The following is a 12,895-nucleotide window of genomic DNA, read 5'->3' as shown; positions in this document are numbered from 1 at the left end:
TAAAATAAAATTAGGAATTTTAAAAATAATAGAATTCAAAAATTTTCTAATTTAAATTTTTGTTGAAAACACTAAAAAAATTCGGTTTTTGAAGAAATTACAAATAATTGCAGAAATTCAATTATTTTTAAACAAAAATAAAATTCGTTACGTTTTGCTACTATTTGGGTCCTTTTTTTAGAATTCAGCTACTAAAAGCTACTATTTCTGTTTTTTTAGAATTTCCACTACTTTAAATTCGCTAATACTAGAAATCAAAAAACTATTCTCAAAAATTATAATCAAATTCTTTAAAACGATTTAATTATTTTCAAAAAATATTCGAAATTCAATTATTTTCAATTTTCCTATTTTCATAAAACTTCGCAAAAGAATTCAATAATGTAAAAAATTTTTTGATAAAATTCTAAAGAAGAATTCAATTATTTTCAAAAATAATAAAATTCATAGAAGAATTTAAATTATTTTTCATATTATTTTATTTTAAATTAATTAGATGAAAAATTCAATTATTATCATAAATAAAGTTTTTGACAAGAATTCAATTATTTAAAATAAAATTTTCATAATATTTATTATATTTCGTAAAAAATTAATTATTTAAATCAATGTTTATAAAATTCTTGCAAAGAATTCAATTATTTTCAAAAATAACAAAATTTTTCACAGAAATTCAATTCTTTTTAAAAAATTTTAATAAAATTTTTTGCAATAATTCAATTAATTTCATAAATAACAAAATTCTTCTCAGGAATTCAATTATTTTCATAAATAATAAAATTCATCGTAGGATTTCAATTATTTTTAATACAATTTTACAGGAATTGCTCAAAAAATGTAATTATTCTTAAAAATTTAATTTAAATTCCTCGAAAAACTCAATTATTTAAAAACATGTCTTTTTAAAGTTCTTTGGAAGAATTCAATTATTTACAAAAATATTAGAATTTTTCACAGGAATTCAATTATTTTTAAATATTTAAATAAAATTGTTCAAAAGTAATTAATTATTTTAAATACAATTTTAATTACATTTTTTTAAAATAATTCAATTATTCTTTGAGATTTTAATAAAATTCTTCCCAAGAATTCAATTATTTACAAAAATATTACAATTTTTCACAGAAATTTAATTATTTTCAAATATTTTAATAAAATTTATTCGAAAGAAATCAATTATTTTAAATATAATTTTAATTAAATTTTTTTAAGAAATAATTCAATTATTCTTTTAGATTTTAATAAAATTCTTCCCAAGAATTCAATTGTTTTGATAAATAAAAAAATTATTCCCGAAAATTCAATTATTTTGAGGCATTTTAATAAAATTCTTTGCAAAATTCAATTATTTTCATAAATAACAAAATTCTTCTCAGGAATTCAATTATTTTCATAAATAATAAAATTCATCGTAGGATTTCAATTATTTTTAATACAATTTTATATGAATTGCTCAAAAAATGTAATTATTCTTAAAAATTTAATTTCAATTCCTCGAAAAATTCAATTATTTAAAAACATGTCTTTTTAAAATTCTTTGGAAGAATTCAATTATTTACAAAAGTATTAGAATTTTTAACAGGAATTTAATTATTTTTAAATATTTTTAAAAAATTTTTCGAAAGTAATCAATTATTTTAAATACAATTTTAATTAAATTTTCTTGAAATAATTCAATTATTCTTTTAAATTTTAATAAAATTCTTCCTAAGAATTCAATTATTTACATAAATAATTCTTCTAATGAATTCAATTATGTCGATAAATAAAAAAATTATACCCAAAAATTCAATTATTTTGAGACATTTTAATAAAATTCTTTGCAAAATTCAATATCTTCATAACTTACAATGCCCATCACAAGAATCCAATTATTTTTAAAAGTAATACATTTCTTCTGGGAAATTCAATTATTTAAAAAAATTCTAATAAAATCATTCGCAAGAATTCAATAATTATTGTCAAAAATTTTAATGTTATTCTTTGTAAAATTTAATTATTGTTAAAAACTTTTTACAAATCAATTCAGATATTTTCAATATCTGCTATTTTCATAAAGTTTCCAAACAGAATTGAATTATTTAAAAAATTTTTTGTAAAAATCTGCGAAAGAATTCAATTCTTTTCATGAATAATAAAAATTTCTCAGGAATTCAATTATTTAAAAAATTTTATAAAATTCTTCGCAAGAATAGAATTATTGTTATAAATATTTAAATTCTTTCATGAATGATAATAAAATTCGTTGCAGGAATTAAATTTATTATCAGGATAAGAAAAAAGTATATATTTTTGATGAAAGTTAGGAAAAAGTCAGGAAAATAAAATACAGAATCTAATTTTTTTTTGTCAGTTTTGTGAAGTGTCTAAAACAAGTTTTTTTGGTCGTCGATTTTAATTTTTCGATAGCTACTTTTTTTTACTACTTTTTTTTAGTGTAAAAGCAACTTTTTGCTACTTTTTTGAAATTAATTATCGAGTGCGAAGTCTGTAAAAAATAAAGGAGATATTTTAAAAAATGTCGTTGTCCCACTCTCACCCAATAATTTTCCGTTGCAGGAAAAAAATAATTTTCAAATTATTAATTGAAAAAGAAATTATCTTTATCACTTTTTTTTTCTTTAATAAAAATAAATATAAATGACAATCTTGACAAGAAAAATGGGAATATGAATTTTTTTTTTTTTAAAGAGAGAGGAGGTTATTTTATTGTTATGTGGGAGAAGAATGTTATTTGTAGATAGTCCTGTGATGTGTTATCAGATTGAAAAGTGGATATATCTATACAAGCGTACACCTGATGGTACAGGCAGCTGGGAAAGTATACATACACATATATGTATGTCGTTGGTTTTCTGGCTCGCGATCGATCACGTGCCATCTAGTCGAAAATACGTTTACGCGCATCCACCCACCAAAGGAGCGGTTGTGTGTCCCTTATTCGTTACATTTCATCCATAGTGAGAAGAGGATGCTCCCAAAGGCTGTGAGGATATACGAGAGAGAGAGAGAGAGAGAGAGAGAGCGAGCAAGATGATTTTGGGGCGGGGCAAAATTTATTATTTTTTTATTATTATATTTTTCCAAGCATATATCAACAATCCCATACAGAGAAGTTATCCGGTTATCAATTTCCTCCCATATGACCAGAACTTATTTTTTTTTTTTTCTTTATCCGAGATCCCATCACTTTTAAATCAACTCGTCAATTTCACTTAGGTACATATTTTTCTGTTAACATCACCTTGAAACTTTCTTCATTCAGGAAAATGGAATTTTAACGAAACATTTTTTATAGGGGTACTGTTTTTTTCTAAAAAAAAAATTTTCTAATTTATACATTTCTACAGGGTTGACATAAAAATTTAATTTTCTTTTTCCCTGATTTCCATACAAAATTTTGACTTTTTCTTCTACTGTAAAATTATTCGAAAACGTTAATAACTTTTTTTTTTAAATATATATATTTAATCATTATTAATTTTCCATAGAAATAAAGATTTTAAAAAATTAAAAAAAAATTTTTTTTTTAAATTCCAAACTGAAACCTTTTGAAATTCAATAACTTATAAATAAATATTCTAAAACATGAAGAAATCGATCACTCCGAGTCGAAGACTCGGAGTGATCGATTTCTTCATGTTTTAGAATAATTAAAAATGACCAAGTAATAAAAATCATTACTTTAGATTATAAGAATATTATTATCTGTAACTTCATAAAAATTATTTTACAATATTCTATTAGGGTAGAGTGGGGTAAAAAAGCCACATTTTTACTTTTGATGCTGTAAAATCTGTATTTAAAATTTTTTTCTCAAATTTCCAATTGTTATTGAAAGTTTAGTTATTAAGCTTGAAAATTCTTGCCGGAAATATTTTTTATCTCATGAAAGGACTAAGTTATAAGAGTTTTACGAAAGCACTGCAAGTGGCTTTTTTGCACCACCTGGTGGGGTGAAAAAGCCACCCTTTGATTTTAGCAAAACATGTTATCAATTTAGGTATTTTTATAGTTTTCCTTTATTTATATGACAAATAGTCTTATTTGAAAAATATTTTAATAAATATTAAAGAGTTTTTAGCAAGCAAAATTGAAAATTATATTAAGTTTACCTGTTTTCGATTTGCACTGCCAATTTTTCGTACCTTTTTTAGAAGTTCTCTTTAAGTTTTACCACAGATAACATATTTCGTTGCAACCGTTTATTCATTGTTTATTTTTTAAATGCACTTTGAACTACTTTTTCGTCGTGTTTAATTTATTTTATTAAATAAACACGAGAAATTTTGTAAAATAAGAAGGTTAGTTTAAATAGAAAACAAGTGAATTTCACAAAATATTCAATGGATTTTTTGCCCTGGCTTTTTTACACCCAAGACCAGTTATTAAAAAAAGCAAAAATAAATTGTTAATTCAGTTCAATTTCTAAAAATTAACATTGTATACTTTTTCGGTATACTTTTCTCCTTATGTACAAACATTTACTTTTACTATTCGTTCACTTAATCAGATTGTAATATGTTTGAAAAGTTCACCAAAATGTTTTCAAAAAAGCAACAAAAAATTAAAATTACAATAAAAACAATATTAATCTAGGAACAACATTCAAATTAGATTCAAAAGTTGCGTATTACCTAATAGTATTTATATTCTAAACAGCTGATAAATCGGCTTAATAGTTTTTAAATAAAACTCAAATGGCTTTTTTACACCATGGCTTTTTTACCCCACTCTACCCTACTATCAAAAATTTAAACTAAAATTTATTTCCAAATCAATTTTTATTAGAAAATTCTATACGAGAATTCAATTATTTTAATACAAAAATAAACAATTTATTAAATAATTGAATGTTTCGATTTCGAAAAATTGAATTTCTACAAATAATCCCCATTTTAAATAATTGAATTCTTTTGACGAGTTTTAATAAAATTTTTAAGAATAATTACATTCTTTCGAGGAATTTGATTAAAATTGTATTAAAAATAAGTGAAATACTGCAATGAGTTTTATTATTTATCAAAATAATTGAATTCCTAAGAAGAATTTTATTATTTACCAAAATAATTTAATCCCAGTAGAAATGTTATTATTTATGAAAATAATTCAATGATTGCGATGAAATTTATAAAAAAATTTGTAAAAAATGAAATTTCTGTAAAATTTTTATTATTTTTTAAAAATAATTTTAAAGGTTTGTGTAGAATTGTATTAAATTGTTTTTTGAATAATTAAATTCTTTTAGAAAATTTTATTAGAATAGTAGATGCCTATTAAAAATCATTGAATTGAGGAAAATTTTTGAAAATAATTGAATTTCGGAGAATTTAATTATTTTTTAAAGATAATTGAAATTTTGACCAGAATTTTATTAAAATTTTTGAAAACAATTGAATTTTTGCGAAGAATTTTATTGTTTGAAAAGATAATAATTAAAATTTTGACGAGAACTTTTTAAAAAATATTAATTCTATAGAATTGTTAGTTGAAAAGTATGAAAAATTCAGATTTTCGAATATTTTAATTTGGAACCTTTTCAAAATTCAATTTTTTCTAAAAATTCATGCTTCAATGCTTTTAATATTCAATTATTATCAAACATTTTTTAAAAATTAATTTTCAAATCAGTTGTGATTAGTAAATTCTACGAGAATTCAATTATTTAAATACAAAAATAAATAATTTATTGAATAATAATTGATTACTTCTTAGAAATATAAATTCTCATAAAGAATTTTATCAACAAATTTTTAAATAATTGAATTCTTTTGATGAATTTTAATAAAGTTTTTTAGAATAGTTAAATTTTTCAAGGAATTCAATTAAAATTGTATAAAAAATAATTGAAATTCTGCGATGAGTTTTATTATTTCTGAAAATAATTGAATTATTGAGAAGAAATTTATAAAAAATTTGTAAATACCCAATAGGAAATGCCAGTGTAGTGCCGATGTTCACCACTGGCTTAGTACTCAGACGATTGTTCGGCGTAGTCTAGCCGAGCCTCGACAATTAGTGCTGGCGCAGTACAGAATTTTTGTTTCGCCAAAGCTTGGACAAGCCACGGTGGCTGGCTGAGTATAGAAAAATTGTTCACAACGCTCTTTGCCAACATTGCTTTTTTGACATAAACTTGAAAAAAATTATTAAAAAAGTTTATGAATGTTTATAAATATAAATTTATTAAAAAAATAAATATTTTACTTTTTAGTTGTTCATTTTTTATTTTTATTAAATTTAATAATAATAATTTAACATAATTGTCTAATTTTGTAAAAAATAATAAATTATTTAAACAAATTAAAATTATAAACAAAATTTAAACTTTAATCTCAATAATAATTTGGTTCCTATTAAAATACTATTATACTTCTTACTATGAATAAAAAATTATTAAAAAATTACCACGTAATTTAAGAATTACGTAAAATGGTAAATGCAATAAGTAAAGTAATTTAATTTAATTATTAAAAATTTATTTTAATTTATTTTATTTCAATTTATTATTTCTAACGTATCCCTATTTTTTTCTCATCTTTGACTCAATAATTGTATGTCTGAATGATACTGAGATATTAATACTTCACTGTACACATGTGTCGTTAGCATAGTGGTTAGAGCGTTAGTCTGTTAGTCCGTAGGTCGTAGGTTCGATTCCCCTCGTCAGCAATTTTGTTTATTTTCATAGGTTTGCGATATTTCTAGATTCCAATCGTTAGGTACTAAAATATGAAAATCTAATGCACACTTACTGTAATTGTTTATTATTTAATTTTTAAATGTTATAAACAATTTTTTTCTACTTCATTTACTATATCCATTGTTAGTCTCCATCTTTAATACAATTTCTTTAATAAGAGAAATATTTTATGAATAATAACTATTTATTAATACTATTTACCATTTTGTTGTTAAATTATTTATAATTATGAATTTACGACTAATTAATAACAATACGGCATTTATTGCGGCAATATTCTCAGCCAGCACTGGTCCAGTGCTGCGCCAGCGCTGTCTGGCAGCACTGGCAGGCAGTACTTCGCCAGCGTTAGACAGCGTTATCATCCCAGAGTTATGCCAGTGCTGTCTGTCAGCGTAGCTGCCAGTACTGCCAGTGCTGGCGCAGTACTCCGCCAGTTGTAAATTTCCCATTGGGTAGTAGAATTCTTGTGAAATTATTTTATTCTTTATGAAAATAATTAAATGTTTGAACTTTGAAGATAATTTTCTTAAAATTGTGTTTCAATAATTGAATTCATTTGGGTAATTTTATTAAAATAGTAGATATTGAAAATCATTGAAATGAGGAAAAATTTGGAAAGTAATTGAAAATTTGACAAGAATTTTATTAAAATTATTAGAAATAATTGAATTTTGAAGAAGAATTTTTATATTTATAAAGATAATAATTAGGATTTCCTCGAGATTTTCTTCTAAATTTTGAACATAATTGAATTTTTGTGAAATTTTTAACTAAAATTCTTCTTTAAATCAATTCTTATTACAAAATTCTACGAGAATTTAATTATTTAAATACAAAAATAAATAACTTCATGAATAATTAAATGTTTCTGAAAATTGAATTTTCATAAAGAGTTTTATAAACAAATTTTTAAATAATTGAATTCTTTCGTCGAATTTTATAAAAAAATTTAAGAATAATTACATTATTTTCGAGGGATACGATTAAAATTGTATTAAAGATAATTTAAATTCGCAATAAGTTTTATTACTTACAAAAATAATTGAATTGTTGCGAAAAAATTTATAAAAAATTTTTAATTAATAGAATTCCTGTAAAATTTTTATTATTCATGAAAATAATTATAAATTTGCGTAGAATTTTATCAAAAAAATTTTTTTTAAATAATTGAATACTTTTGAAAAATTTTATTCAAATAGTAGATGTCGAAAATCATTAAATTGAAAAAAAATTTTGAAAATAATTTAAATTTTGCCGAGAATTTTATTAAAATTTTTAAAAATAATTGAATTTTAGAGAAGAATTCCATTATTTATAAAGATAATAATTGGTATTTCGTCGAGATTTTCTTGTAAATTTTGAACATAATTGAATTTTTGCGAAGAATTTTATTATTTTTCAAAATAATTGAAATTCTGCAAACATTTGTAAGTTATTCAAAATTCAATTTTTTTAGTGTTTTTAAGAAAAATTCTTCTATAAATCCACTACTTTTGATAATTAATTAAATATACCCATATTAAAAAATTTAACTAATTTCAGAAGTTTTTTAAAATTTCTAACTAAATTAATTAAAAATTGAAATTTTCTAAAATTTAAAATTAAAATCTTTTGAAGTTCTTCTATTCATGAAAATTGTAAACGCAACTCTTTTAAAATTCAATTAATTTTGAAATATTTAAGTAAAATTATTATTCATTAAATAATTTATAATTTTAACAATTTTAAGTTATTAGAATTAAGTTATTTAAAAAGAAATTATTGTCAGAAATAGAATAAATTGAATGTTTTGTGTTAGAATTCTTGATAATTTTGTAAGGCAAACAAAAAAGACATATGAATTTAAAAAATTTAATTTATTTTCAATTCTTAACAATTTAATTTTTTACCCGTTTTTTTTAAAATTAAATTTATTTTCAATTCTTAAAAATTTAATTTTTTCCAGTACTTTTAACAAAATTCCCTAATTTCCCTGACGAATTCTACTTTGGATGACTTTTCCCTGAATTCTCTAAATGTTCTGACCTGTGGCAACCTTGTTCTAATGAATTTTAATTTCTATTTTCTTGTAGTGAGATTTAATTTTTAATTCTTTTTTTGTAATGAAGTTCATTTTTTTTTGCAATGAAATTTATTTTCTAATTATTATATAAAATCAGAAAAAAAGGAAACTTTTTTGTTCCATAAAAATAAAAATATAGAATAAATATAATTAAATAATTAATTAATAATTAATTAATAATTAATTAATTAATTAATTAATAATTAATTAATAAATATAATTAAACAAATGGAATCAAATAAATTTAATTTAATAAATTAAAATTTTTTAATAATTCTACATAAATCTGTAAAGTCTTCACTAATTTAATTTGTTAATAACAAAAAAAGATAAGAAATTCTATACTACCTAATAATAAAGACATCAACATTAATGAAGAACAAAAGGGAAGAAAGTTTTTACATTAATAACAAAACAATAATAAACAAGTTTCTACATTTAAATAATATATATATCACCAAAAGAAAAAAAGTCTGTAGAAAAGTTATAAATAATTATTTTTCTATATTTTACTGCTTAAATTTAAAAGTCTCTTTGAATAAATATTAATTTATTTACATTTGTTTATTATATTAATTATTTAATTTAATTAGTTATATTTATTATATTAATTTATTTATATATTTATTTATAATTACCTACTTATTTATAGTATGTACTTATTTATTCATATTGACAGGAGAATAAATACAAAGTGTCCTTAAACACGATAGATAAATATAAGTTTCCCCTAAAAGCCATTTTTTGTTTAACAAATAAATTATAATGAAATAACTAAATAAACGATAAATATGGTAATTTTCGGATGATATTTATCTTTGAAAAAATTTTTCACTTTGAAAATAAAGTTGAGTCCTGCAGTGAAGAGAAAAAAGATTATGGGTTATTTCTAAAGGCGTAACTTCCGGTCATAAAACCGCACGCGATTTAGAAATCGATTTAGCAACGCGAAGAATTCACTTTCACACTAGTTTTACACTGTTAGAAATGAGAATTCAAGTTTACACCAGAAATATTGAAATTCACATCAATATAAGATTGAATGATTAAAAACTCATTGGTTTAAAGTTGTTGTCCGATTTATTATATTTTTAAAGCCTTCTCGGCTTCATCTTTGTACGATATTTTGATCTTAGAAAGAGCTCTGAATCTTTGGATATTTAAATAATTTCTTAAGTGAAGAATGGCAAACTATTTTATAATTTGTAATTTATAATTTGGCAAACTATATTTCGAAAGCTATTTTTTAAAATGTAATAAAAATTGATTTTTTTAAAAAAATAACTTTCCTGAAATAAAGAATAATTTGCCATTACTCTATGGTTAATAAATAAATTTTTAACAATTTCCTGTAAATAAGAAAATAGAAAACTTTACACTACAGAAAGATTGCTAAAAATAGCGAATAAAACCAATAAAAAGAAAGCATTCAATTTTTTCGTGTGAAATTTCAATCTTTACGGTGTAAACTTATTAGTCCTATATATTTTTAACAGTTTACGTTGAAAAGAGATTATCTACTGAAGAAAACTCTATTCAACCCAAAGATTCTTTCCCTGCTTTCAATTGCGCTTTTTTCAAAGACCTTCAAGTTCGCGAAAATTCACTGCCGCAATATATATATATAAGACTCGTTTTTTTTTCTCATTTCGTATACATTTATATTTATACGTAATCCAGTAAATATTGTTCTCGCAAATTAATATTTTTTTACTAAAAATATTATTTACTCTCGAAATTTCAATGAAGAATATATTATTAAATTTATATAGTAAATATTTAAAGAAAAAATCTATTAGTATATTAGTAAAAATCATCTATTAGTAATATATTTTTTTTACTATAAAAAAAATATATGAAAAAACCTCAAATTCAGTAGAACCTCCCCTTAATGATGATAATTTAAAAATCGAAGACATAAAAAAATATGGATACAAATTTCATTGAAAAATTAAACAATATTTATCCGAAAAATAAATTTAAAAAATTTGTTTTTGACTGTTTTCGCCTGTTTTTAAAGATTTTTAACAAAATTTTAATTTAAAATTGAAAAATTGTTGTGTCATCGCCATATAAAAGTCTCTACGGAAGAACAAATTTTTTGCTTGTAATTATTATTAAGTTTCTGGTATTTGTAAATTTAAAAAAACTTTCCAGAGCCAAAGCTATGTTATCAGGCCAGCAATTTTTTTAATTTTTGACTAGAATTTCATAAGTATCGTCGTGGAAAAAACCTGGAATTTTACATTTATTATTTTGTGGCAACCATGATTATTTACAAATTATTTTTATAAATTATTATTCAATGATTTTCATAAATAACAACATTTTTTACAGGGATTCAATTATTTTCATAAAATAAAACTCGTCGCAGATTTTCAATTATTTTTAATTTTTAATACAATTTTAATGTAATTCTTCGAAAACTGTAATTATTCTTCAAAATTTTATGGAAATTCAGCAAAGAAATTCAATTATTTTAAAAACTTTTACTAAAATTTATTTATTACAGTTTAAGTATTATTTTCAATACATTTTTATTAAATTTCTTCAAAAAAATTGAATTATTTTCATAAATAATGAAATTTTTTGTAACAATAAATTTTTTTCAAAATAATTTCCATAAAATTGTTTGTAGAAATTTAATTAATTTCAAAAATTTGTCAAAATTCAATTATTTTCAATGTCTACTATATTTCAATAAAATTTCACAAAAGAATTCAATTATTTAAAAAGAAATCTTAATAAAATTCATCTCAAGAATTCAATTATTTTCAAAAATTATAATAAAATTCTCGGCAGAATTTCAATTATTTTTAATACAATTTTCATCATATTTCTCGAAAAATGAAATTATTCTTAAAAATTTTATTAAAATTTGTCAAGAGAATTAAATTGTTTAAAAATTTTCTTGATAAAATTCTTTATGAAAATCCAATTTTAAGAAATATTTAATTATTTAATGAAATATTTATTTTTGTAGTTAAATAATTGAATTCACGTAGAATTTTCTAATAAATATTGATTTAAAAATGAATTTCAGTTAAAATTTTAGATTGTAATTGAATATTAAAGGCATTATAGCGTAAATTTTTAGAAATAATTGAATTTTCAAAAGGTTTTAAATTAAAAACTTTGAAAATTTGAACTTTTCATACTTTTAATTAAGAATTCTGTAGAATTATTTTTTTTTCAAAAAGTTTAATGGAATTTTACTTTAATTATTTAAAGTTTTTAATTTCTAATATATTTAATTGAAGAATGTCAGAATAATGGAAATTTCATAAAATTAAATTGTAAACAAAAGAATTTGAAAATTCTGAAAGAACTTTTTTAAAAATTATTTTTAAAAAATTGACCTGAAGAAGAATTTTAGTTGAAAATTCTAGAAATGAATAATCGACTCGGAGTGATCGATGTCTTCATGTTTTATAATAATATTCTTATATGTTATTGAATTTCAAATTTTTGAAAATTTTAATTTCTATACGAAAAAATAATAATGATTAAATATTTATTTAAAAATGAAGCTATTGATATTTTCAAATAATTTTCATATTAAAAACCTGGAAAAATTCTGTTTTTCAACCTGGAAAACCTGGAAAAGTCAGGGAATTTGAAAAGAGCAAAAGCGTGGCAAAACCCTGGTGAAGGATAATTTAACCATAATTAAAAATAATTTTTTGTTTTTGTTTTGAATGAGTAGATTTTACTAATAAATAATAAATTGATAACTAATTAATAATTAGGTTAATTAGTTATAAAGTATACTTGAAACGTTGAGTTTTAGTTTCTAAATCAATTTGTATGTTTAGGAGATTAAATAAACTTTACTAATAAATAAATAACAATAATAATAATAATAATACAGTAAATTTTACTAATAAATACTAATTTCAACTTATTTATTAGTAGAATTTACTAATTCAAAAACAAAAAGTCAGTCACTAATTCTAATTAAACATTTTTTCTACTTCAAATTTTGAGAATAGTTAATAATAATTTAACCATAGTTATAATTATAGACAATAATTCTATAATTAAAGACAATAATTTTACCATATATTTAATAATAATTTAACAGCAGTTAATAATATTTTGACCATTATTGTTAATGGCGATAATAC

General features: G+C 20.9%; 1 protein-coding gene across 2 annotated transcripts in view; it reads right to left on the bottom strand.

The window, feature by feature from the left end:
• LOC122502742 overlaps positions 1–12,895 on the bottom strand; it is a 143,006-nt gene that overhangs the window by 127,531 nt on the left and 2,580 nt on the right. The window lies entirely within an intron of this gene.

Source organism: Leptopilina heterotoma, unplaced genomic scaffold (assembly GCF_015476425.1).
Source record: "Leptopilina heterotoma isolate Lh14 unplaced genomic scaffold, ASM1547642v1 Lhet_237, whole genome shotgun sequence".
In the NCBI taxonomy this organism is placed as follows: Eukaryota; Metazoa; Arthropoda; class Insecta; order Hymenoptera; family Figitidae; genus Leptopilina; species Leptopilina heterotoma.
Note: the sequence above shows the minus strand (reverse complement) of the source record. Positions and strands in the feature narration are given on the sequence as shown.